Source organism: Tenrec ecaudatus, chromosome 11 (genome assembly GCF_050624435.1).
Source record: "Tenrec ecaudatus isolate mTenEca1 chromosome 11, mTenEca1.hap1, whole genome shotgun sequence".
NCBI lineage: Eukaryota > Metazoa > Chordata > Mammalia > Afrosoricida > Tenrecidae > Tenrec > Tenrec ecaudatus.
In genome coordinates, this window is record NC_134540.1 from 91,007,913 (window position 1) to 91,035,119 (window position 27,207).

The 27,207-nt window shown below is 44.2% G+C and overlaps 1 protein-coding gene and 1 pseudogene across 1 annotated transcript in view; both read right to left on the reverse strand.

Annotated features, from left to right (window-relative positions):
- Positions 1-27,207, reverse strand: part of COL4A2 (collagen type IV alpha 2 chain) — a 224,879-nt gene that overhangs the window by 116,218 nt on the left and 81,454 nt on the right. The gene's annotated exons all lie outside the window — the stretch shown is intronic.
- LOC142461556 (ATP synthase F(0) complex subunit g, mitochondrial pseudogene) lies at positions 10,305-10,615 on the reverse strand (annotated as a pseudogene).

Consider the following 27,207-nt stretch of genomic DNA (forward strand, 5'->3'; position numbering starts at 1 on the left):
GTGGCTCTCTTTGGGCTTATCTTATATGAAGTTTGCTGTACCTCTTAAATGTGCGAACTTATGACTTTCATCCTATTTGGGAAATTTAGGCCATTATTAGGCCACATATCCTTGCTGTCTCTCTCTCTCCTCTTGTTCTGGGTTGCCCATGATGTAGATACTAATCCATTTGTTGGTGTCTCACAGGTTCCTTGGAAGAGATTCACTGTTTGTTACTGCTTTTGTTCTTCAGATTGAATAGTGCCCATTTTCCTAGCTTCGATTTTGCTGATTTGCTCTTCTGCTAATTCAAATCTGCCATTGAGCCCCTCCAGGGACCTTTCCATTTCAGCTGTATTTCTCAGCACCAGCATTTCCATGTTTAAAACATACTGCCTCACATCCTTCTAGAACACCCTGAAGGCATCCACTAGTATTAATCTTCCCTGGTCCTCTGCAATGACCACTTTATAGCCACAATTTACCTTTCCAATCTTTAAAATAATCTGTTGTGTTTGGATTTTAAAAAATCACTTCAACTCACATTTCCATGGAGGTTCTAACCTCTCAAATTCCCTTTCAAACTACACATATTTCACAAACGACCATTCATCCATCATTTCTCTTTGAAACACTTAATCTTGCTGGCTTTTCAAACCTCCCCTTACCTCTCTCTTATTTTAATGACACCTTTAAAAAAATCACTTTATTGGGGGCTCATACAACTCTTACAACAATCTATCCTTTCATCCATTGTGTCAAGCACATTTGTACATTGTTTGCCATCATCATTTTCAAAAACATTTTCATTCTACTTGAGCCCTTGGTATCACCATATCCTTTTTCCCCTCTCTTCCCCACCCTCCCTCCTTCACGAACTCTTGATAATATATAAATTATTATTATTTTGTCATGTCTTATACTTTTCTGCTGTCCATTCCCCAGGGAGTTACTGTGGTGGATCATTGTGATCAGTTCATTGTGGTAGATCATTGTGATCAATACTCTCAATATTGGTCCTGAGGGGTTTATCTGTCCTGGATTCCCTGTGTTTTCAGCTTTTATCTGTACCTGTGTACATCCTCTTGTCTAGCTGGATTTGTAAGGTAGAAATGGGGTCATGAGAGTGTGGTGGGGGTATGGCATTAAAGAACTAGAGGAAAGTTGTATGTTTCATTGATGCTATACTGTACCCTGACTGACTCGTCTCCTCCCTGAGACCCTTCTGCAAGAGGATGTTCAATTTCCTGGGCTTTGGGTCCCCAGTTTGCATTCCCCCTCATTCACAATGATGTGATTTTTTTGTTCTGGGTCTTTGATGCCTGATACTTGATCCTATTGACAACTCGTGATCACACAGGTTGGTGTGCTTCTTCCATATGGGCTTTGTTGCTTCTAAGCTAGATGACCATTGGTTTACCTTCAAGCATTTAAGACCCCATATGCTATATCTTTTGATAGCCGGGCACCATCAGCTTTCTTCACATTTGCTTATGTACCCGCTTTGTCTTCAGCAATCATGGAATGCCAGGTTATTAGAACACAGTGTTCTTGCACTGAGGGAGTACTTGAGTAGAGGCATAATGTCCATCTGCAACCTTAATACTCAACCTATAAATATATGTACATAGATCTATTTCCTTATTGTTATGTATAAATATACTTACATATGTACATGCCAGTATTTAGACCTCTATAATGCCCCTTGCCTCTTAGTTTGCTGGCTCAACATGGTCTTTCTATCTGCATAGTCTCCATTTTTAAAATAGGTGCTTTACCCTCTCTTTAGTTAAAAGATACCACTCATTCTGTGATAGGTTATTTTGATTCTCTTGAATAAAGTAAAGGCTAATTCTTAAACGCACACACACAAGCACAACAACCCCCCTCCCTTTCCTCATTTGCAAAACATGATTAGTTTTTACAGTGCTTATCTGCCCTTGGGGTGGTGCAAAGGTCTAAGTGGAAAGGTTGGCGGTTTGAATCCACCAAATGTCACTGAGAAGACAAACTTGGAGTGAGCTTCTGAAAGGTCTCTAACTCTCGCTTCCATCCAGTCAATGCTGACTCCTAGCAACCCCTGAGAATGTAACTGTTTACAGGAGTAGAAATCCCCGACTTTCTCCCTCAGAGGTGCTGGTGGTTCTGAACTTTGGACCATGAGGATTGAAGCCCAATGTGCAATCGTTCTACTCTGAGCATACAGTGTTGCCATGAGTTGGAATAAACTTAACAAAAACCAAACCCACTGTTCCTATCAGCCTGCTCTCCGTTACTTACCTTCTTTGAATGGTAGGGGATAGATACTTACATATCTGTTGGATAAATAAATGAATAATGAATTTAAAGTAAAGGGACACACCGAGTAACTGCTTGAATGGAATAGCCAGTTACATTCTGAAAACTGATAAGGCAGTCCAGTCTTTAGGGGGAAAACTGGGAAAGTGTGGGTGTATTCCCAAGCTCTGAAGAAAAATTCAGGAAGCCCAGCAGATGTTTTCTATTAGGAGATGTTGAAAGCACCAAGAGCTACATCTGCCTTTCCCCCACATCTTCTTTTTTTTCAGTATGAGTTTATTTGTGAGAACTTACCCCCACCCCCCGCACTTTGTAAAAACAATTCTTTGCTAAAATATACAAAATGGAATACTGGCCAAGTTGTTAAACTCATGAGACTTCATGAAATCAAAATCTGTGTAGAGAGTAGAAATCTAGGTCAGCTCTTCAGCACTGTTTTTGGAATAACGATTTTCTCATAGTGAAGCAGAATGATACTTGTCTATTTCATCTAACCAACTGTAAACTAAACAGTATAGGTTTTAGTTACCACCTTTCTTTGCTTAGTGACAATATTAATTTTATGGTTTTTATGTTTTTAAAGATAACAACAATGGATGAGAATCACATTCAAGGCATGGGAGATCGAGTTAGTGGAAAACCCTTTAGAACATTTGAATTTCCTGCTATTTAGTTGTGGTTTTGTTTACCTGTCTACAAATGCACATTTAGCATGGGCAGTACAGTTATGGGACATTCCTTTTCCTACGCTAGCTGTGTTGATTAGTGATGAACATTAACCTACAATTCGGGTCTCAGATGCAGGAGAGAAGGGGCCAAACTGACTAATGTTTTGAAAACCAGAAGGCTAATTAATGTTCATAAAATATGTAAAATCTTATTTGACTTTCTCATCTGCTTAAGGATTTGTCCTGCCTTTACAAGATTGACACAGTGGAAAATGATGATGGCAACAAATGTATAAATGTGCTTGATAAAATGGATGGATGGACGAATTGTGATAAGAGCAGTACGCGCCCCCAATGACATGATTTAAAAAAATAAAAATCATATCTCTGGGAAAAAAACATTTACACAGAGGTCTCCACAGGGTTTATAACAGAGTCAATTTTACATAAGCAATGCACAATTTCTGAATGAATTAAATGGGAAGTTACGAAGTCAGCCCACTGGTTAATGAGGTTGCGAAAGCATTCAGCATGAAACCCTTATTAAAAGTTAGAAATCCAGTTGGCAGCATATTTTGAAGAATTTGTCTGATTGCTACAACACAGTTACTGGCTATATTATGAATATGGAACAGCTTCAAGAACATTAGATTCCTTTAGCCTTGTGAAGATTACTTAAGTCCTAAAGAATTTTAATCAAGCCTCTTACAGGAGGAACTTGTGTAATTATCAAGCTACAGAAGACCATGACCACCGAGAGCCTCACTAACATCTTGTGGACTTGTAGCCCACGGATCCCAGCCCCAGCACCCACCCACACCCACCTTCTCTGAAAGAAGCAGGTGGCCTATCCTGGCCCTGCCAGGAAGACTGCAAATATAATCAGATTTACATCAATTAGGTCAATTCTGTGGGAATTTATGTTTTAAAACATGCTCATGGCAAATCTCCAGAGATATAAGAGACCAACTTAAACCCTTTCCCAAAAGTTCCCACATCATGTATTTCACAAAGGCAGACTGCACCGACCAAGGAATGACCCAGAGCCGGAGAAGGAAAGCTTTTACAAGAACTAGGCTCACACCAACGCGCTCGCTGTTTGTCCTTTCTGGGAAAGATACTACACAAAAATGGGCCAGGCAGCTCTGCAAGAGTTCAAGTCCGGGCTGAACAAAAGTCACTTTAAAACCTCAACATGAAGCTGTCCCTTTCGTCCCCAGGCTAATTCCAGAAGGGAGAGCTCTCAGTACGTCCTTCATGCACAGTCTGGCAAGATGCTTGTGTTGCTTTCCCTTCCCAAATAGGTTTCTAACTTTGTAGGCTTTGAGGATTTATGGGAAGGACACCTTTTATATTGTTTTCTCACTGTGTGGACATGGACAGTGGCTAAAGGGCACATTCCACACGGATAACGTGTAGCGTTCAGTGGGCTAAGTGGCTACTAGGGGCTGACACCTTTCTCTTCTACTTGCCATCCTTCAGCCTATGTTCTCAAACATTCTTCACAATAGCTACCATCTAGGGATCTAATTGAGCAACTTAGGTATGCTCTCCATTCTACTACCAGGGGAGGAGATATTTTTACAACTAAAAACCAACATCAATGTAAAACTGATCTTGATGGATAGAATAGTCTACGTAAGTTGAAACAAGCATATCTAGCTAATGAAGAAAGACAACAAATTAAATGGATTTGGTGCACAAAGTGTATTTCAAAAATCTCTAGTCCATCTAAATGAATTTGGTTGGTGGTCTAGCAACCACTCCCTAGATGATATCCAACTCTGACCAGCCTCTGGGCTGGATGTACCAATAGGACAGAACCAAACCAAACATCAAATCTGATGCCGAACATCAAGTTTGATACTGACTTACAGCAATCTTACAGGACAGGGTAGAACTGCCTCTGTGAGGGTCCCAGACGGTGACTCTTTTTTTCTTTTCTTTTTCATTTCATTATTTATTATTGCCAGGAGGGCATTATAAGGAAAAATGTTGTAGACAAGTTTTGCATTAGAAACTACAAATAGAAACGCTTTTTGTTTGTTCCTTAATATAGCTAACCTCTTTAAGTAAATGCCATTCTTTATTCCATGCTGTTCTTTTTAAAAAATCATTTTATTAGGGGCTCATCAACTCTTATCACAATCCATACATCCATCAATCGTGTAAAGCACATCTGTACATTCATTGCCCTCATCATTCTCAAAACATTTGCTCTCCACTTAAGCCCCTGGCATCAGGTCCTCATTTTTTCCCCTCCCTCCCCACTCCCTCCTCCCTCACGAACCCTTGATAATTTATAAATTATTATTTTGTCATAGCTTGCCTTGTCCGACGTATCCCTTCAGCCACTTTTCTGTTGTCCCAGACCGGTAACTCTTTATGGGAGTAGAAAGTACTGTTTCTCCCAGAGTGACTGGTAGTTTCAAACTGCTGACCTTGCAGTTAGCGACCCAATTTGTAACTACGAAGCCACCAGGGCTCGTCAATATTATAGAAAGTCCAGTATAATTTTTAAGGAACCCTGGCCAGGTAAGCATTGGAGTGCTAACCACAAAGTCAGTGGTTCAAATACACTCGCCAATTGTAAGACAAAGATGAGGGTGTCTGCTGCCATAAAGATGCAGTCTTGGAAATCCTACATTAGGTAACTTTGAGCTGAAATCAACTGGATGACAGTGGAGTTGGCTTTGGTTTCTCATGCTCTTTAAAGAGGACCTAGAAGTGCAGTGCGTTAAGCAGTGCGCTGCTGACCCAAAGGCTGATGGTCTGAATTTACCAGCCACTCCCTGAGAGAAGGGGGAGGCTGTCTGCTCCCTCTGAGGTCGACAGCGTCGGAAACCTTAGCAGCAGCTCTATTCTGTCCTCCAGGGTCATCAGGAGTCCAACTAGACAGGGGCTTTGTTTGGCTTTCTTTATTGTCTGATGTTTGGAAAATTCTATTTCTAACTTACATGGTGACTCTCAACTGCTATCTGTGATCTTTTGCTTATTTACATTTTTTGATGTTATTTCGATAGATGGGTTGAGTATTCCACATAATAAACATATGTCTTGTTATTTTTGGTTGTGTAAAAATAGTATCAAAAATGGCCAAGAAGGAGAAGGGACAAGGAACAGAAAAGGCAGGAGCACAGAGAAAACAAAAACCCAAAACCACTGCTCCCTACTTTGAAGAACACAGCATCAAGGTCCGCCATCACTTCGTGTGGTGAGGAGGGAGACTTCCCATTCGACACCACTCATCGGTGTGTCTTCCCCGGATGGTCAGCTTTCTATCAGCCGCGGCGCAGCAGCTTCCAAACAAATCTTAGTCCAACTTTTCACATCATGAAGGCGGCTGTTAAAATGCAACTTCAACTAATCTTTTCACTGGATTCCAAATAACATAGAAATAAAGATACACGTGTGTAAATGCCGTAGGCTGTGTCCTCTCTGCCAACTAAATACAGAGCTAATTGTTTCTCCTACCCCATACCAATCCACTCCCTCTCCTGTAAGCCCACAAAGGACTATTCACCCATGTCAAGGTCATGTCACGATTTCAGACCACTTTCTACCATAGTTCACATGATCCATTATTTTATTTTTGCGGCTAATTTACTCTCCAAGTGGCAGTCCAGCGTAGAGCCAATATGTTTGGCCTCCTGGTTTTATGTATTCCAGAGCTTTGCCAAGGGTGTAAAACATGCCACTTACCATATTCTCACATAATGATGGTGATGGTACCCAGCAGGTTAATAATATGAAAATAGGCTGTCATCAATAAGTGCAAAAGAAAAATAAGAGTTTTCCCGTAGCAAACTTATTAATATTAAAGACCTGAAACCTTATTCAAAGTACATAGGCATAGAACATGGGAGTCAAAAGGATTACTTGGGAATCAGAAGGATTCAATGACAATTCTTTGGTTCCAAATCCAAATAAGCTTTTTTTTTTTTTTATGGGCGGGGGATTAGATTGCTATTTGGCAGAACCTCTGTGGAGAGGAAGCCCAAGACTCTACTGATGCATTCCTACGTAAACAGACTGTAAAACTTATCTTCAGACAAATATCAATGTGGGCGTATAAACAGTCTGCCAGAGGAGTTTTCCAAAAAAATCTCCCACTGTCATGTAAGACTAACAAAGCTACGTTGTGGTCTTGGCAGACCTGCTCCAGCCCTGAGCAACATTATGACCAAGGATGGTAAGATTGTGAATAAACCCCTATTAGTCATGTCCGCGAACCCGCATTCTCTGAAGGGAGTGTGCACTGAAGACTGGCAGAATTATAGACTCTGGGTTAAAAAACAAAAACAAAACCATGCATTACTCTATCTTTTCTTTTCCTTCTAAAATAATTTCATGAATGCAAGGTGACATCTTCACTATTTAAAAATAGAAAAGATGACCGATGTTGGCTAGTCATACTATACAAGTAGCAACGCTTTCAAAATGGACTCGGGCTTTACTTTACCACTAGGGATCAGAAAACCTCCGTAATTATTTCCCCAAGGAATAGAAGGGTCAACCTAGTTATTCCTTTTAAAACTTTAAATGGCCTGACATCCGAGGATCATGGAACTTATTTACAAGGTGCTCAGCACTCATCAATTGGAGATCATTAGCATTGTAAAATGAAAGGGGTGTGCGTGTGTGTGTGTGTGTGTGTGTGTGTGAGAGAGAGAGAGAGAGAGATTGTATTTGACATTTCACTAATAATAACCAAAGAGACATAAAGGCATATTCACAAGAAAACAATGATTTTTGTCCCTCGGGCATTCTTGCTGACTAAATTTAATCAGTTTTGGAGCTCTCTAAGTCTCTAACTCATGCACCGTCATCAAGAGAAATTCTGCATAGAGATTTCTGTGCTCTGGGGGCGCCTGCGGACTGGCCGTCATCCTCTAAACTCTTATTTGGATGGGAGCCTTCGCTAACTCCCCTCATAGCTCCCATGTCAGAAGCTTGCACGAGTTTCTAGAAGCTTCGGGTTGGTTGCTGACAAAAATCCATTTCCACCTGCGCTCTTTATTTTCCCAAATCCCCAAGGGAAGGTTCCTCTTAAAAAAAAATAATAGAAAGGAGAGAAGAGTGCATTGGATTGACTTCTCCCTATCTTAATTAGGACCTTTCACTTCTTTTTAGTCCTTGTTTATTATCTCTTCCCCCCTGCCCGCTCCCAGTCCTCAGTGGAATTAAAGATGAGGTGACTTTTACATTTGGATCCAAATATTAATTCTGGCATTTTTGGTTGGAGAAAATTTTGAAATTAAAAAATAAAATATTACATTCAGTTATTATAAGTACCATGTTAAAAGAGTTGAAATGGAAATTAAGGGAAAAATTAGTCACGTGCTTAATTAACTTAAAAAATATAGGAGAGAGTGCGAGACCAAGATTGAGACAGGCAGGGGGCGACGGATTCCGGTTATAGAAATTGTGCTGGCGAGTACCTCTGCCATCCGGCCCAAGAAGCAAATATCACACACGCTTTTCAAAGAGTGAGAGTCCCTTCAGGAGAAATGAGCCGATCCTCTCTACAGCGTTCTAATTCCACGCAATACGGCAGATGCATACGTTACAGAAAATGTTCCATAGGAGAAGCAATGTGTTCCAACACTGAAGGAAAGGTTTTTTGTTATTGTTTTCCTTTGCATTTACTGAGGAATAATCACTGGATTCCCAGATGACCTTTCGTGGGGATTTTCTAAGGTTCATGTGGACTGTACCCAGCTGTCATCTTATTCATTGCCTTGAGAGCCTAATCCTCCAATGGAGAGATGGGCTTTCCCTACGAAGACCAAAGCCAGACCGATGGGACACTGGTGCCTTCATAGAAAATACAGACAGCAACGAGCTCGCCAGCTGGTGGCTCTTCTGCCCCCACAATCTAGCCTGTTTCTGGCCAGAAGGGGTGGATAATTCGATGTGTGTCTGCAACTTCTCAGAGTGCAGTTTTACTTGTGTGAATTAGCTATGGATTGAAATCAAAATCGATGTCAGCAAGAATGTAAAAACTATAAAAGTGCACTAGGTAGCTGCCAGCAGGTCTGTGGAATGAGCACAATTTAAATGTATCCGATGATGGCATGCATTGTATTTGAGCCCGGGCAAAGACAAGTAATTCGTCAAGAAAACCAGAACAGACTTTCCACCAGCAAGGAGCTACTACGGCAAGCAAGGAGAGAACAATCCGTTGAATGGAGGCCAGAGAATTGATTTAGAAGCAGTTGTGCAACAAAGAAGATTCTTAGGTCGCTGAGTGTGTTAAGGAAAGCTATCTATCAGCGAATTGGGGATGTAGCTCACTTCATCTGTGACGACTGTATGTACTTGTTATCTGTGAAATGTCTACTCTAGAACACAGCGGTGTGAGCAGGTAAAAAGACCTGTGGGTCTTAAGCAACGTGAAATACTTCCTGCTCTTTTTATGCACATGTGTTTGCCATGTATGTGTTTGTCTTGTCTCCAGTATTCTAACTGGTCCATTCCCAACCCATTCCCCTCAAGTGACCTTCAAAACAAGCCTATCTGATCACGCAGCCCTATGATCTAAGGAGCTTTCCTCGATCCTTCAGATAGAGATCCACACCTTTCTTGTCTCCCCAGAACCATGCATGGCCTGTCCTCATCTCCTTCCCAGCTCAGGCTCTGCTCTCCTGCCATGGATCCTCCAAGGCCCCAGGCGCTCCCTCTGCCTGGAAAACTCTCTTCCATTGGCTTCACGTTCTCTTCCGCTCTTAGCTTCAATTCAATCCTGTCTAAATCTTCCCAGGCCTAGCATCATCAATCCCTTCTTCCTAGAGTCTCCCTGGAGCCCTAGTGCGGTACTAGTTACACGTTGGGCTCCTTAACAGTAAGGCAGTAGTTTGAAACCAGGAGCTGCTCCGAAGGAGCAAGAGGAGGCTTCCTACCTCCGCAAAGCATGACAGCAGCGGTTCTCAACCTGTGGGTCGTGGTCCCTTAAGGGGTCGAACGACCCTTTCACAGCAGTGGCCCGCCCGGCTTCATAACAGTAGCAAAATTACAGTTATAAAGCAGCGATGAAAATAATTTTATGGTTGGGGGGTGTCACCCCACCCTGAGGAACTGTATGAAAGGGTCGCGGCATTTGGAAGGTTGAGAACCACTGTATTCCAGCCTCGGAAACCCACGGGGGCAGGCCGACTCTGTTCTAAAGGCTCACCACGAGTGGAATCCATTCGATGTCAGTGAGTTAGAAAGTTGCTATGAGTCAGAATCAATTTGATGGCAGTAGGCTTTTTTGTTTTATTTTTAGAATGATCTATTTTATTAGAGTAGACTGATCACACATGGTTCAAGAGAACTCAAATAGCAAACCAAATATAGTCAGATGTTACAGACTGGTCTTCAAGGAGCACAGCCAATGATGCCTGGTTTGCCTATGATCTTGCCAATATAAAACCACATCCACACTTCAATGGCCACCAAACCTTTCAGCAGAGCCTCCTGAACTGTGAGCTCTTTGAAGCAACCAGTCTGCACACTACTGACTGTTTTTCTCAGGCTCTGAAGAGCTGCAGGGATCTCAGCAGGGGGTGAGGAACCAGCTCCACCCTGGCACAGTGCCAACATGTGGCCCACTGAAGCTTCGAATAAGTCCCAGCTGCGTTTCCCATCCCTGGAGCCCGCTCCACCACGTTCCAGATAAACTGGGCCATGGTCCTAGGAGAGAAAGTCTGTGACATTGACTGTCACCTCCGGGTGACGGCAGTAGGTTTGATGTGGGTCACAGCACTGGTATAGAAAACTTTCAGTGATTGGCAACTCAGTTGGTAAGTCAGCGCTAGTTGATTGGGGCAAGTTACGGAACCTCGCTGTGCCTCAGTTTCCACATCTTATCAGGGGAAAATAGTCCCAATTTTTACTGAGTTGTGGAACTAGTTTCATAATACTTAAATAATTTAATATGTTGATGCCCAACATGAAGTAAGTGATGTGTGCTTGTCATTGCTTGATGGTGATCATAATACCACCAATACTACCATTACTGCTACTAACCACATACCTCCTACTGTGATCATAGACTCTATCCATGTGCACTGAGTTTCTAACCACCAAGGTCAGTGGTTCCAACCCACTAGCCTCACCACAGGGAATGGCGGGGCTTTTTGCTCCCGTGAAGAGTTACAGCCTCAGAAATTCAAGGTCAGTTCTACTCAATCCTACAGGGTCTCATGAGTCAGACTCCACTCGAGGGTAATGAGTTTGGTGTTTTTGTTGTTTTTTTTGCCAACTCATGAAGGGAATTATATTTGCCAGCGCAGCCTAGAGTCCTGAGACACAAAATCCTAAGCCCCAAAAGCAAAAACAGGAAGGAAAAGTAACCACAGCAATTCTAGTGTGCACCGGGATTCCATGCGTTTGTTGCCTAATTTGACTCCACTGGATGTACATCTCGGGAGGGAGCTCCGTGAGAGAGGTAAAGGGCATGACTAATGACTCTTCCGACGTCAGGGATTTTCCTAGCCATGCCTGTTGAAAGGAGGAACAATGAGTAATCGTAAAGTGTGCTTTTACAGTGGGGTTCTCTTGAGAAACTTCTAGATATGCACAGTCACACTCAAACGGTAGCTGAAAATGTGAGAATTAAAGGGCAACGTTTATAACCTTATTACCCAGAGGACTGAAATATATTTCTACAGAAATCTCACCTCACTTGAAACAAGGCTTACATTATACTGTATCATAAGATCATGAACACGTGTATCATAAACACGGCAACCCTGACCTAATTTCCAGTCAAGTTTTCCCATTTTAAAAACTCACAGATTGAAAAAAAATTCTTTGATAGGAGAATAATTTAGCACTTGCTAGTAGATGGTTTGGTTTGATATTTTTTGGCTTTAAAGTGAAATTGTTAGGGAAGTGGAAAAGCTCGATTTTTTATTAGAGAAGAAACATATCTGATGAACTGCATTCCATCTATTCCCCCCCCAAATGTGTACCATTGGAAGAGTTTTGGAAGCACACTGCAATCTCTATTTATTTAAAGTTATTTACTTGGGGGTTCAAGATGGAGAGATGAAAGCATGATGTAAGTTTCGTAAGGCCTTTTCTTATCATGCAAACTTGCATACTCCTGGGCCAATCCTCCCTCGTGGCCAACACTCGTGGGCCATCTTGTCAGCCCCTCTCTTGCTTATTCCACAGGCAGAGGGGCTTGGGAGGAGAATCCTTTACCTTCCAGGATGCAGGTCTGGGTTCAATTTCCAGCCAATGCACCTCATGCACAGGCCTGCACGTCTGTCCATGAAAACTTGCTGTTGTTACAACACTCGCCATATTCCCTCGGAGCTTCCAGAATAAGAAAGACTAGGCAGGAAGCCCTGCTGACCTACTTCCAAACACCAGCCCGTGCAAAGAAGACGGATACAGCAGGCTGATCTGGAACCAAGCATGCAGGCAGTACAAGACTAGGGAACGGTGTGCTTCATTGCTCAATGGGATCACAGTGAACAGGGACTGATGTGTGGGAAGCTAACAGACAGACAAGCGGGTCTCAGTTACTCATCAAACTACTGGACATCACATGATGGAATGCTTTCTTCTGGCTAATCTAAATCCCCAATGCTTTAATGTTGTGTCAATCCTCTACCACTTGTCATTCCTTGCTTATCAACCCCTTCTGCCTTTGAAGACAGAAACGGTCACTCTATGGGGCCTCAATCTCATCAGTGCTTTGTTCTGGGCTTTAGAGTTAATGAAAGAGCAGTACGGAGTCATACAAGGTTTCCAGGGCAGGAAACTTCCAGTAATTCATCTTGACCACAAGTAGACAAGAGGGGTCAAGAAAGGCGAGGACACAACTCTAGTGGGGATTCCGAAGCAGGGGATTCTCAGGAATCCCATGAGGACACAGGAATGTGCCAGGCATTGCACTTATAAGGTCTCTCTGCACGGGGCAGGGGACATCTGCTTGACAATACATTTTTGGGTGAACTATTCACAGGCATTTTTAGCATTCTAACGAGATGCACATGCAGAAGGTCCGGAAGGACCCTGTAGACCTATGACCTCCAACATGTCCCTTTTCTCTCCAGTCTGCTCTTATGAGTCCAAGACCTCATTCCTTCCCCAAGCCAAATGCTCTGTCTTGGGTTATTCCTCTTTAAACCCTACCTGCCTCCCTGCACGCTGGAAACAAATAGTGCCTCAATGTACATTTTCCAGCCATACTGTATTCTCTCTCACGGACACAGTGTCGATTCAGATTTATAGCAACCCTACAGGACCGGGCAGAGCTTCCCTTGTGGGTTCCCGAGACGGTGGTTCGCTATGGGAGTAGCAAGTCTCACCTTTCTCCTGCCAGACCATGAGTTCGCTGGAGTTCTTTTGGACTATGGGTGGGAGCACACTTTTTTCTTTTCAAAGTTCTTTGGACACTTTAACCAACTCTGTTCAATGTACTTTCTTTCTAAAACCACGAGCTGCTGTTTTCTTAACCCCCTACCACTCCGTCTCTTAAATTTCTTACAGTGCTTAACCTATCCTCAATATTAATTTCAGCCACTTCTTTGTTCTAGACTCCAAAATCTAGTTATTTGCCTCTTGTTATTTGCTGTTGAGGAGACCTGGTGGCATAATGGCTTTGGCCTTGGGATACTGAAGTGACCACAAGGTCAGCAGAGTTACAACCCACCACCCGCTCTGGTAGCGCCGCCCTGGCAGAAAACGGAATGTGGAGGGGCAGGAGGAGAGAAGGTTCTAGAAGGATGCTAGAGATGATCTTATCTACCTCTAGTCCTTCTAACAATCCTGAAACAAAGGTATTAAGTTTCCATTTTGCAGGAGAGAGAGAGAGAAGGCTTAAAGAGGTTTAAGAGATTTACTCCAGGTCCCCTTGCTAGTAATACTTAGAGTCCATTTTCAAAGAAAGGCCGGCCTGTTTCCACATTTCTTCAGTTTGTTCTTCATAAGCCTTGCGAATGCCTCAGACACATGCATTGTTAGTTATCTGGAAATGAGTCTAACTCCATGTATCGTTAACATTATTACAAACAGTTACTATGGTAAGAGTAAGGCAACAACAGATACCGCAGACTTCTATCTAGCCGACTTCTAGGATACCGCAGGGATGATTAAGTCTGGTTCCTCTTCCTGGATAAGGCTTTCTGATGATCACCATTTTGCTCACTTGGAAGTAGAGACTTCTACTTCTTTTCCCATCAAAGTTACATCCCTGCTAAGTGGTGGAGGGAGCTCTGTTGGGACCTCCAGGTCTTTTAACTCTTTTTCTGAAGTGTGAGTTTGAAACATGTTCTGGACTGGGCAATCCATAACACCAGTTCAGTATCCTATGAGCATCATTTCCAACAGGACTCCTTAAAATCAGAGAGTAAAGAGGGAGAGAGAGAAAGAAAAGAAAAAAGGTCTTCTAAAATCATGATCTATTTTCATGAATCTGGAAGTGCCATAAAAAGAAGTCTTAACCCTACAGTTTATTCCTGAAAGTGGTCCATTCATCATTCACTTTTGACCTACATAACTGGCTACACAGTTTGGAAAGATGCTGTCAGATGCAAATCAAATAGTTTCTACTTCATATGCATGTGCTTAGAAAATATCTCATTGTTGGGTGTTTCTTAAAAAATCTATAAAGGGAATTTAATTCAAATGTATTAATAACTCCAAATGTTGCACATCACAGAAGTTGAGGATGGCATGGGAATGGGGACTCAAAAACCACAGGATTTAAATAAGAAGGATGACTCATTCAAGCTGAACATCAGGCTGCTTGCGCCATCAGTTCTCCGGCCTGCCACAGCCAGCCCTGTCATATAAAATGCCCGAGAGGAGCATCCGGGAATGTGTCGTTTAGGATTAGCATCCGTGACGTCAAAGGGCTTGAGAAGGTACTGTTTCATCCCTAAAGAATGGTCATCATTGCCTTATGGAATAATGACTGCCGAGTTTCAGAGTGAAGTAGAAAATGTATAATGCTGGAAATCTGGTTAAAGGCAAAATTTTCACGCGGCGTCCTTTTGCAGACACGAGTCTGGAACAGTCTCTGAGCCTCGCCAGCAGGACAGCCTCGGGCTCCTCATGCCACCCCTGTGATCTCACGCACAGAGTCTCAGTCTTGGGGGAGAAGCTCTGCAGCCCCTCTTCTGGCTCTAACTTAAGAGACGACAAGGTTCTCTGTGTCAGCCTCATTATTTACTCACGGGGAATTTGTGGGGACAGAGATACAAGCTACCTTGAATGGCAGTTTTAATCTGGCCCCAGAGAGATGGCGGTAGAGACCTCTTTAAACCTTCCTATTCACGGGGCCTTGAAAATAGTGTGTCAACACTTTGAATGGAACAATCATGTCTCATTCATGTATACTTTCTTGCACCTAGGTGCTTGCTACCTAGTACCTAGTCAGCACAAGCCCTTTCGGGTCAACTCAAACCTCCAAGCCATTCACCAACTAAAACCACCAAGCCGTTCACCCAGTGGCTCACAGCTCTGCTGGACACATAAGGGTTTCCATGAGTCACAGTCAGCCACTGCTGCGGCTCCCGCATCCCCTTCCGAAGCAGTCTCAACTCTCGTAGTAGTGTCCCATCTCCTTCATGTTCATCTGGAGATAAGTTCTGAGCAAGCAGGGTGAAGGGGTTTATCTAGGCAAACTCCACTGGAGAGGTCCGATGATACCACAGACTACCTGGGGCCCATGTGGGATCTGCAGCGCAAAGACATGGCGAGATAAGAAAATCCGGATGAAAGGCGACCAGGAGAGCGGTAATAATTACAGCCCACAGGAGGGCTCAAGAAGAAAACCTTTGAAAGTAAGACAGAGGGCAGACCATGCAGCAGAGACAATGACGACAGCAAGCTTCAGTACCGCTGGCCTAGAAGACCACATGGGAATGAGTTCTCTTTGAGGCCAGGGGAGACCATGGAAGCGATGGAGAAACAGACCTTTGATGTTTGCATGGCACGGTTTAGCACGCACAGATTCTGCTGTCAGTTGTCCTTCAAGTTCTATTTAAATTAAAGTCCCTGGTGTCCACTAGGAGATGAATGAGCTCATCACGCCCTCCCTGGCGCAGGCGGCCAACATTTAAATGGAAATTAAAATTGCTGAGTTATCCCCCAGGAGCTTGGTCACCATATGCCGTGTTTAAAGTTAAAAGGCATTGCTCTCCGGCGGGCAAAACCTGCCTCTTCTATAAACACATTCCTTCCAGCAGCATTCATCTGGCTCCCTGGGCTACGAAGGTGGCAGCAGTGTGAAGCATGACAGAGCTTGGGACTCATTCTCTTTCTCATTCAAGGAGTAAAAATAAGCCTCGGGTTCTGAGCAAAGGCAAAGGACGCGGTGCCAGGAGCCCCAGAACCTTCCCTTTTCAAGTAGTGTCTGGTGCACCGAGGCACACCCTGCCCTTGCCGATGCCAAGAAACGTCAAACAGCTTTAGCTGGGCCTCTTCCTGTAAGAGTGTTCCGAGTCATAAATAGTCAGCTGTCTCCAGGCACTAGGTTGGGGAAATAAATGCAACGTCCCGAGGCTCCTGCTTCGTGCGGGGATGGAGTCTTATTCCCAGGCTTCTGGCACACATTCACGTTCAGCTTCGATTGGGTCTGCTGGGCTCGTCCTAGGAATTCTGCTCAAGGCCGGCTTTAAATGGGACCTCTCCTCGTGGCTTTGTATGTCACCACTCTCCATTTGTAACCATCAAGATCAAACTGTCTCCTTAACACAACAAGCCTTAGAAATATCAAAACGTTGCCTTTTGGTCAGGTGACCAATACAGAGGCTTAAAACAGACCAACCAACAGGAAGCATGTATGCTTACACTGCAGGTTAAGAGTAAGCAGTGGGATCCCCGGTAGTGTGGAGGGTTATGGGTTGGGCTGCTAACCACAAGGTCCGCTGTTTGAATCCACCTGCCACTCCACGGGAGAACGAAGAGGCTTCCTACTCCCGTAAAGATTTAGAGAATCAGGAGCCCACAGGGGGCAGTTCTCTGATCTATCGGGTTGCGATGAGTCAAGAGTTTTGGAAGAGTCTGCAGAAAGAGAAATATACTTCCCACCCTACAAAAGCATTTCACACGCATCGAACTATCCTTCCCTCAAAAACAGGCACATAAATAAAGGCAGGGGGCGGATTCAGAGATTGGCTGAAAGACAGCAGCAGTGGCTTTATTGACGCACTCTTTGTCTCATGGAAGGAGTCTAGGAAACAGAAAAGGAGACCTCAGAATCATGCCTTTATAAAGGAAAGCATGACTTCATGGCTCTGAGGCTACTTATTTGGCCCCACTTCGTGTCTCTGAGTTTCACGGGCTGGCCTACACTTAGAAAACCCCAAACTGACATCTCCGAAGGCCGTAGAGTCTGAAACAAGAGGGGCTCTCCAGCTGGGCTGCCGGCGACTAGGCAAGCCACCTGGCTCTTCCTTCAAAAGTGAATCAGGAACCCGCTCCTGACCTGAGCACGTATCACAACTCTTGGGGCAGGTTGACCCACCACAGCGTGCTGGTGCCTGTATTGCCACTGTTTCAGGGGGTCCCGGGTGACACTGAGGCTGTTTGTCCAGGGAACACCCTTAGGGAGCCATTGCCACTTCCATCTTACTCTGTTTTATTAACTCCATTTAGTCTCTTGATTGCTAAGAAACTGGATAACTAGCTTGTTCCCCAAACTGCCGCAAAGCACCTGTTCCACACTGAGGATACCGGTTCTCAGAGGAGGCCATGGTCCATGAAGCAAGTGCTGGGCAGGTACAGAGCGGGGCACCTGGCTATGGCCAGGCAAGGTGGTGAGTGGCATCCCTGAGAAAGGTGAATGTGGGCCTTCCTGTTGAACACTAGTCGGGGGATCGTCAGAAGGGAGACAAGCATTCCAGGGGGAGGCCGGAGAGCAGAGCAAGGGCTGGGAATGGGAAGTATTTTACTAGTGGTGGTTCTGAGCAGTTACGCGTGGGGCTCCTTCCCCCAAGGCCAGCAGCTGGAAACCACCAGCAGCTCCACAGGAGAGGAAGAAGGCTTTGTGCTCCCATACAGAGTTACAGTCTGGGAAACCCACAGGTCCAGCAGGGCCGCAATAGATATGGAATCAACTTCTTGGCAATGAATTTGGTTTGGGGTTTTGGTTCTTGACCAAGAATCCTTGGTGAGACCGTGGTTCAGGTGCTTGGACAGTTAACCAAAAGGTTAGCAGATGGAATACGACCAGCCACTGGAAGGGCGAAGGAGAAGTCAGTCTGCGTCTGTAAAGACTTACAACCATGGAGACCCCTTTGGGACAGTCTACTAAGTCCTCTGGTTTGCCGGGAGTTGATAGCAACCAGGTGGGCAGTGAGAGCGAGTGCCTGAGCTACCCACTTGAGAACAAGGGCATATGAGCGCTCGTGTGCTTATTTTTGGATCTACGCCGCTTTGACCATGCTCCCAATAGCTGAAATCACTTGTTAAATCTACCTCATGGACACACAAGATGTTGCTACAGAAAGAAGCATGAACTCCAAGACGTAGAGAGGATTTTAGAGTTCCTCACTCTTCTTTTAATAAGGTGTTGACATTCCCGCATGCTATTGATAAAGAACAGATGAGCCACTAGGTGTGTGACGATTTCTAGACTATTCTGGGTCTTTATCGTATAATTTGCCATAGCAAGCCCCCTAGCGTCATTTACATTGACCACAGGGCAGTGTTTGCTCAGTCTTTGAGTGTTTTCTTTTTTCTCTCAGACATAAGCAGGCCATGGTAACAATCTATTACTAAACATCGGGGAACACAGTCTCTGTGTAGCAATAAAAGGAGTATAATTATTAGTCTCTAAAGTTCATGGCATACGCAGTTCGTTACCTGGCCCAGCACCCACTTCCCTCTTCTGCCTCCCTGGTATCACTTTAAATGCACTGTATTTTGGGGTGTGGGGTGGGGTCTTTAGGTGTACAGAAAACCTGGGCCCCAAATCCACAGCTTGCCCAGGGAGCCTCTCTCTCCCCTGCCCACGTTCTCCTGTCGGTAACAACTTGTAATGGTGCGGTGTCCTTGCGAACCATTATTTGATACATTAATCGATACATTATTCCACAGAACACAGTTTACATAAAACTCCCGCGTAGCATTTCGACCTGTGGTATGTGTACTTTGAAAAATGTGACATGAAAATAATCATTGATTTTTTCCCCTTAGTAACTTCTTAAGTCACTGTGTTTATATAACCTTGTCCAGTCGATAAATAATTTTTTTTAAATGCTTGACCTGAAGTAAATCTATGACTATAGCTACAACAACATAGTATTATCCCCCCCCCCCGCCTCCCGTATTATCCTTTACAAAATGAAAATATATTTGATTGAATTCTGGATCCGCAATTAGTTTAAACTGTTAATGAGTAAACTCTGGAAAGTATTGGGTTCCATAACTCCGATATAAGAGACCTTTCCCCTCTTGCTCCCGCTCATCCCGTGAGTATTGTAAATAGCAATGTGCCATTAATTGAATCAAGCAGCAAGAAAATAATGAATTTCATATTTATTTTTCATGGACCTTGCTCGGGCACCACCTCCCCTAGCTGGAAAAGTCAGCCTCCTAACAGGAATACTAGGAGTACAACATGATTCCCACAAGTGTGAACAAAAAAAATTTTTAATAAAAAAGGATAACTTACAAAATGGGGTGGCTCAAAAGTGCTGTTTGTAAGGACTCGAGCGACTCTGGCAGAGTCTTATCGTCCACACGGAGCAAACATCCCCAGTGGAATTTTGTGGACAGACTTGAAAGGATCAGACCCCTAACTCACAACGAAGCTGTCACTCAGCACCCACTCATCAATCCTCTTTCTGAAATCTATTACCACTAAGCCATGGTGGTGTAGTGGTCACACCATGGTCAGCAGTTCGAAACCACCAGCAGCTCCTCAGGAGAGAGACTGTTCTTTCTACTCCCATAAACAGTTACAGTCTCGGAGACCCACAGGGGGCTGCTATGAGTCAGCATTGATTCCATAGCAGTGAGTTTGGGTTTTATTACCACTAAACTGTGTGTCAATCCTTAAGAAAAAATTAACCAGAGATGATTTTTATATCATTCAAAGTACGCATTTAAGTGAAGAAGGCATGACAACTCTTTCTGACCTCCTTGTAAAGCAATATGGGGTGGGTTTTTTATGTTATTTTGTTGCTTTGTTTTACTCTGTCTTGTTTTTGTGCATATTATTATCTCTGTAGGTCTATCTAGATAAGATAGGTGGGATAAACAATCTTGAGGAGAAAACAGCAGGACCAAAGGTTCTGAGGAACATGGGAGAGGGGGAGGTGGAGGAAAGGAAGTGGCGTTAACAAACCCAGGACAAGGGAACAACAAGTGATCCAAAATTGGTGGCAAGAGGGTGTAAGAGGCCTGGTAGTGCTTGATCACGGGCAATGCAAATGAGAGGAATTACTGAAACCCAAATGAAGGCTGAGCATGATAGTGGGTCAAGAGGAAAGAACTAGGAGGCAAAAGGCATTTATAGAGGCCCAAATGCAGGCATGTGCATATGCAAATATATTTATATATGATGATGGGGAAACAGATCTATATGCATATATTTATAGGTTTAGTATTAAGGTAGCAGATGGACACTGGGCCTCCACTCAAGTAATCCCTCAATGCAAGAACACTTAGTTCTATTAACCTGGAATTCCATGATACTCACCTTCCCAACTTGATTCCTGAAGACAAAGCGGCTGCATAAAAAACGTGAAGAGAGCTGATGGTGCCCGGCTATCAAAAGAGATAGCATCTGGGCTAGAAGAGAAACAAGCGGCCATCTAGCTGCGAAGCAACAAAGCCCACATGGAAGAAGTACAGCAGCCTGTGTGATCATGAGGTGTCGATGGGATCAGGTATCAGGCATCAAAGAACAACAACAACAACAACAAAAATCATATCATTGTGAATGATGGGGGGAGGGTGCAGAGTGGATACCCAAAACCCATCTGTAGGCAACTGTACATCCCCTTACAGAAAGGTCACAGGGAGGAGACAGGCCAGTCAGGGTGCACTGTAGCTACAGCAAACATACAACTCTCCTCTAGTTCTTGAATGCTTCCTCTCACTCACTATCATGATCCCAATTCTACCTTACAAATCCAGCTAGACCAGCAGATGTACACTGGTACAGATAGGAACTGGAAACAGAGGGAATCCAGGGCAGATGAACCCTTCGGGACCAGTGGTGAGAGTGGCGATACTGGGAGGGAGGAGGAAAGAGGGGGATAGAAAGGGGGAACCGATTACAAGAACCTACATATGACCTCCTCCCTGGTGGATGGACAACAGAAATGTGAGTGAAGGGAGACATCGGACAGTGTAAGACATGACAAAATAATAATAATTTATAAATTATCACGGGTTCATGAAGGAGTGGAGTGGGGAGAGAGGGGAAAAATGAGGAACTGGTACCAAGGGCTCAAGTAGAAAGCAAATGTGTTTAGAATGATGATGGCAACAAATGTACACATGTGCTTGACACAATGGATGTGTATATGGATTGTGATAAGAGTTGTATGAGTTCCCAATAAAATTATTTTTTAAAAAAAGAAAGAAAAGCAATATGCCAGGGAAATACAAATTATTCATCCATTTAAAAAAAAGTACCGGTTTTTCTTACAATTGAAATGTCTAAGGATTTTGTTATTCATTTTTTTCTATCAAAAATTCCTTCTTTCATACCTGGACTAATGCAAAGATATATCCTTAAAATATATTTGTTAAGTTATCACATAGCAGCCTTCCATCGTATTCACTCGATACCCATTAAAAATGGAGTGTTCTCACAGAGTTGCCATAGTAATTGTTGTTTTATTTGTGAAGGAGCGAAGGACAAAGATGACTCACATTCATGTGTAGCACCTGTTTTGATGCTTTATTCACTTGTAGTGTTGTAACTAATATATCCTCTCTGGGGAGGCGGATGGGGGACTGGTACACATGGTACTCTGAAAATCCCAAGTCGTAGTATTTTTCCCTTTAATATTGTTTTTAAACCGTATCGTGGAAAGAATTTATCCCATTCACTTAATCAACAAGGATGCTGTCACCCTGTGCAGCTGTTTCTGAGAGCAGTAGCTCTCACATATTCTATAATGTGGCAATGGCTTTGTGCGATGGCCTTTGGGAGAGAGGGTTTAGTAACAGAAAAGAGGTCCTTTAAAATATATATTTATCAACAAAAGAACGACTCAACTCACAGCCACCGAGTTGATTGTGACTACTCATAGCGACCCTCTAGGACTGGGTCGAACGAACCCTGCGGCTTCTGGACTTGCTCTCCACAGGAGCAGAAAGCTTCCTCTCTCTCTCCCAGAGCCCCTGGTGGCTTGCACCTGAAGACCTGGCGGTTAGCACTGGCCACCACTCGCCACCACCACTCCACCAGCGTTCCTATACCTAAGTCTTACTTGAACAGCCGAATGGCTTCTGCTTTCCGGGCGCTGTACTCTTAATTGGCCAGCGGAGTCCTGCTGGAGTTAGGCATTGGGCTGCAGTTTGCTCACTGCAAGTTGACCGTTCAGACCCAGCAAGCGCCCCGTGGGAGAAAGATGAGGCTGGCTGTTCCTGTAAAGACTTGCAGTTTCAGAAACTCTATGAATAGGAAACGCTACGAGTTGGAATCAACAAGAGAGCATTCGTCTGTTGTTTCTTTTGTTCAGGGCACAGAGGCGCTTGCATTGTGGCTGCCATGAGACGTTCGGTGATAATACATATTGCAGATGCCCTGCCAACCCGTCCCGAAGAAGGAACGAATGGTCACGTCACGACATCAAGTCGAGGCTTAGAACAGTCATGCACTTGCTCCGTGTCACACAGCAACTGAAGAGCATGAGGCACATTCACACCCAAAGAGTAACTTTTCGATGAAGTGAGAGGACTCCTGAAAGCAAATCCCAAGTGGAATAGAAAGTAGTTATGAGCTGAGGTTCCTTTCCTGACCTGTCATCAAAAGCCGAGCGTTCAACCCATGAGCATGTTGTGGGTGGGATGACGAACACTGAGGAATCACTTGGCAGGAAAGCAGACAGCACAGCTGATAGCTCAGGCTTCGTGATGAAGTGGATAATAAATTGCTATTTCTCCCTCCGAATGAGAGTATGTGATTTTGAAAGACCACTCCCGCCTGGCAGCCTGTTGGGCTGTAGTGGCCTGAATGCGGCCGTGATGTTGGAAGGTTTGCCACTGGTATTTCCAATACCCGCAGCATACAGGCTCACTATGAGTTGGCATCGACACGGCAGCCGTGAGTTTGGTTTGGTTTTGGAGCTCAGGGCAGACAGGGTTGGGCAGGGCTTCCAGATTAAGATAGACTGACGGGAAAGAAATGCCTGGCAATTTAATACCCAAAATGAGCTACGGAAACCTGTTGTGGGGATTCCAACGGCACATCACCAACACGGTGCTGGAAGGTGGACCCGTACGTTGGCCAGCACGGAGAACCCACTGTGCCTGCCTAGGGAACTCGTGTAGCTCAGGGGTAGAGATGGACCAGGAAATGTTTCATTCGGCGCCGCACAGGGCCATCGTGAGTTGGTACAGCAATAACCCACTAGTTGCCCGGAGCAAACTCTCCTGAGTTTTGACAATCAGAAATAGCTCTCCACGTTGCCCAATACCCTTGGGGAGCAAAAGGGCACCTTGTTGGGAAACACTGTGCTCGCCGCCGCACTTGGCCAGAATGGAAGGTCCTGGTGTACCAGGGCACAGGCACTTCAGAGGAACCGCTGCCAAGTGCAGCTGTGAGCGGGTCTCAAGTGATGCCAGTTCCCAGATGTACTGTAGTTCACACATCTGGGAGAGCACCCTCATGAGAGTCTTTTCAGGAGCGTCACTGGCTAGGGAGAAGTTTCCATTCACAACCTGATCTACTGATAGTCACGCATCACCCTTCCCTACAGTTCTGAGAGGCTACGCATAAGGAAGCACAGCAAAAGATGGAATTAAATGCTAAGTCATTTAAGCCTAAGGATAGTCTAGATCAGACTGGAAATGCTTTTTCTTACTCTTTCAAAGAGCTCTGCGTGCTGAGGATCCTTCAGCTGTCTGCAAAGAATGCTGTCCTCAGTGGGTGTACCCTGGAGTTGGTTTTACTATGAATTACAACACAGGGGGAATTTGCTTCAATTATTCCCTTGTAAGAAAGATCCTTGAGATTATGCTGCTCAGGATTAACGCACTCTTGTTTTCTACTGGCTCTCTAAGAGGCTGTCTGATTTGGATGTAATTAGATCATCCTTCCCTCTCCACGGGAATCACTTGGGATTGGGGGGATTCCGAAAAGGGAGGCTCCATTCTGCTACCAAGAAGCGTCCTTCCATCTCATGAGACTAGATTGTCTCCGGACCAGGACGGGCCCCCGAAACAGAAATACCACAAGAGGGGGAGCTGAAAGAACAGACCTTCATTTTCTCACACCTGGGAGAGAAACTCAACTCATTCCCATCGAATCCATTCAGATTCACCATGACCTGATGATAGGTCAAAGCGGAACTGCCCCGGTGGGTTTCTGAGACTGCAAATCTTAAAGGGAGTAGAAAGCCTCATCTTTCTCCTAGGGAGTGGTTGCTGGCTTTGAACTAATGACCTCATGGTTAGCTGCCCAATGCTGAAGGCACTACGCTGCCACCGGGGCGCTTCTATATGAGGCTATACATCTGAAATCTGGTGCAGGCTCTAGGGGAAGCTAGAGCTTTGTCTGCTCTGGAGGAAGATCTTGACCTCAGCTTCTTGAGCTCCAGTGGGTCTCAGTTCCTTGGTGATCTTCAGCAGGCATCTGTCTCCTCACTTTGCCCTGCCTCCACCTCCACTTTCCCATTTGAGTGTGTCTCCGTGTGTAAGCTTCTATTTCTCAGAAATGATGGGGTTTATGACAGACCCTACACTGATAGGCAGAGGAAATCCTATTCCCACAAACATAAGGGCTACGATTCCCACACACTTCTTTTTGGGGGGTGGTGCCACAATTTAATTTGCAACACTAGTTATATTACGTTCATTCCCAGTTGTTGAATTTTTGAAATTTGTCCCACATCTATTTTATTTTTTTGGGTGGTGGTGGTGGTGGGGAACAACATTCCCTCACCATTGCGTGTATTTTCTATCTGTATCTTATTTATACACTATGTGATAAGCAACCCCTAACACTTATAAATTTAAAGGTGAATATTTCTCTTTTTAGCAGAGGAAAGAGAAAATACTATTCAAAAAGAGCAAAGGCCTGATGAAGCCGGTTGAAAGGTTTTGGTTAACATTAAAGTTTGATTTGAAACACCTGGATCATTCGCTTTGCCAAAATCATGTAAAATGTGACAGTGCTTTAACGTCCTTAAAGAGGGGCTATTTATACCTCTGCTAAGTTCTCAGGAGCCCCATTTGTTCTTGGCTAGAGCAAATCATTCTTTTGTTCCAAATCGGATTTTGATTGGTAACAAGAGAAGCATTTTGACAACACTTTTTGTTGTTGTTACCAAAAATGTTGTGTGAAGGAGGAGAGATTTTTGAAAGATATTTGCAGTATGTTCAAGCTATGTCTGAATCATTATGCATGGAACTTATATATATACAACCTGTAGATCTATACATAAATATATACATTTCATTTATAAAACTTATAAAATTTGATAAATACGTGTGTTCCAATGTTCACATTCTCTTCAACAAGTGTCTCTCTATTTTTTTTAGTATGTTTTCACTAAATTTAGTGTCACAAATCTCTCTAAAGGCAAAGCACCAAAAAAAGTGTGTATGGGAGGGGTGGGGGTTAAGGGCATTGCTCTTGGTAAATTAAAATTTTTCTATAGTTAAATAATTTTAAACAGCACCCCCAGTTTCCACCCTCAGTGATCCCACAGGCTGAAGCCCATTCGTTCAGGATATCTCACACGGGCAGGTGCCCACATCCGGAACAGCTGGGAGAATATTCCACAGTCCTGGGGTGGAGATAAACGCTGGGCAGTTTCTATGCTCACTGACACGGGTGCCTTGATGGTTGAGCTCTGGAGGTCAGAGAACAAGCTAGAGCGGAGGCAGAGAAGAATCCAGGAGCGAGCAAAAGCAGGGGACCCAGGAGAATAGAGCACACTGGAATGGATGGAGTAGATGAAGCGCTGTAATTGTTGAAAAAGCTCTATGTGAACAAAAGGCTGAAATGACCAAAAGATGAGACGGTGTTCGTGCCACAAGAGCAGAAGGGGCTGTTCCACAAGACGCTGTGGGACTCCCCACTTTGGGGACCTCACAGACGGGGAGCATGCGGACGCCAATGGGGAGCTCTTGCGGATGTCGAAGACACATCCTGCTTAAATCTCAGCCTGCAGTGTCACCAATGGCAGAACTCAAGGGCATTTAACTTGAACAACAAGTTAGCGTTCTCCCATCAGCTGATTAAGCTACACTGATCACTCAGAAGACCACCAATCACTGATTACAGGCAGGTTAAAGACGTGGAGGGTATTTTCCCCAGATAAATAATAATAAGGATCTATGGAATAATTGTGTTGTGGACAAGCGGAGGTTTCACTGCCAGGAAAATACATGCCCTCAGGATTTGGTCTCCTCTACCGGTGCTTGAGGGGTCCGGGGCTGTAGTGGCTGCTCAGTGAGTGCTAACAACCCAAGGTCAGCAGTTCAGAGACACGGGCTGCTTTGCAGGAGAAAGTCTTTCTTTCCCTGCACCCAGGGAAAGTCTCAGAAAGTCCCAGAATCGGCCGAAGAGAATGGCAGTGTCTTGCGTTGTTGTCTTTTAACACCATTGCATATGCGCCCCGCTTGTGCTTAGCTCGATCAGGGGCTAGGAAGGTTCTCTAGGAGATCCAAACTCAGAGTGTGGTCCCAAGGGAAGCCGCCATCGCATCCCCTGGAGCCTGTTGGAAAGGCAGGACCACCTGCTCCCCCCTGGAACTCTTGAATCAAGACAAGGTGCTCGGGATGCCGTATGCACGGTAACATTTGAGAGGTTCTGGTTGGAGTGATTTACAGGTTGGTGCAAACCAGTGTTAGAAAGTGTGATCTATCAGAATGTATCACGACCAGAATTAATGTGAATTTTTACTAAGCCCCTCCCTCAAAACCTAGCATCAGAAAATGATGGTTCTTTAGTCTAAGGAAAAAAAAAGAAAAAGAAAAACAGACTCTTTTGTGAGAGCTTCAAAAGGTTCATGGAACACAGGAATTGCAAGACAATGTAATTTTTTTTTTTTTTGCAAAATGCTTAAATGCTCTCTGCAGGGTTTGTGGGTGTGAGAATGCTTAACACAAGTTACTGCTACCTGAA